Here is a 1,056-nt window from a genome sequence, read left to right as displayed (position 1 = left end):
CGGCCATAAGTCATCAATCTATGTGACCGTGGAGATGAAAAGTCAAGCATGTCAGCCAGAAAGCTGTACCGAAAGGGATCAGCCCATTGATTTCGGGGCCAACCCAATCTTACCAAAGCTGGCTGCCTTGAGAACTGAAATAATCCATATGTGTACATGTGGCCAGCTGTACATGTTAGATTTGTAATGCAGGATCATGCAAAAAAAGATAATAATAAAAAGATCTGAAAAGTAGTTATAAGAGGGGTCAAATTGCACATAAATATTTAGCTTTTGCTCCTTAATAAGAAAGCTTTTTGGAACCAGTTTTTCATTTCTCCTCAGATTGTTGGATTAGAAGAGCAGTAATGATGATGTACTGAGAGGATGTAATATCTGGTGCAAACTGTAACAGAAGGCAGGGACAGACTGAGCAAGCTCACACCATAGACAGCCTGCTGGCCACTGACAAACCAGCCTTATTGGAGCTACACTCCACTCCACTCTCCTAAATGGCTAATCTTTGTTGGATCTCACCCTTAATTGGTTAACAGTCTCCGCAGGGCAAGTAAAAGTGGTGCTATTTAAAGGCTCCACCATGAAACAGCAACACTTTCATCTTGGCAATAACAGGCAACAATTATATTACCAGATCCGAAACTGAACCTTCCATCTCCCCCACTAATCAAAAACGGGGCCCATCTGTTGTGCTGTCTCTTTTGAAGCCACTGTTTATCTGCAGCGCGCGTGATAACTGTGTCTGGACGATAATTAACTGCTAAATAACCTCCAATTAGACGCTTGAAATTCTGCAAGGAAAAGTACAAGAAGAGAATAAGCGCATTTTTGTGTTTACTCAAACTGTACCAGGCACCGATGGAGCGGCGCGCTCTGTTTCCCCTCTGTGGCGCACGCGTGCCCGAGCGCGCGTGCGCTCCCATCCAAGCCCTCGGACGCACGCGCAGCTCCCCGACGCGCGCGCACTCACTCTCCCTTAGCTGTGCTTTTGTGTTTTGTCAGAATTAATGAGAAAAGTTCCCTTGCCCTAGGGGTAATTAGTGTCCTTGGAGTTAAATA

Source organism: Oryzias latipes, chromosome 3, assembly GCF_002234675.1.
Source record: "Oryzias latipes chromosome 3, ASM223467v1".
NCBI lineage: Eukaryota > Metazoa > Chordata > Actinopteri > Beloniformes > Adrianichthyidae > Oryzias > Oryzias latipes.
Note: the sequence above shows the minus strand (reverse complement) of the source record.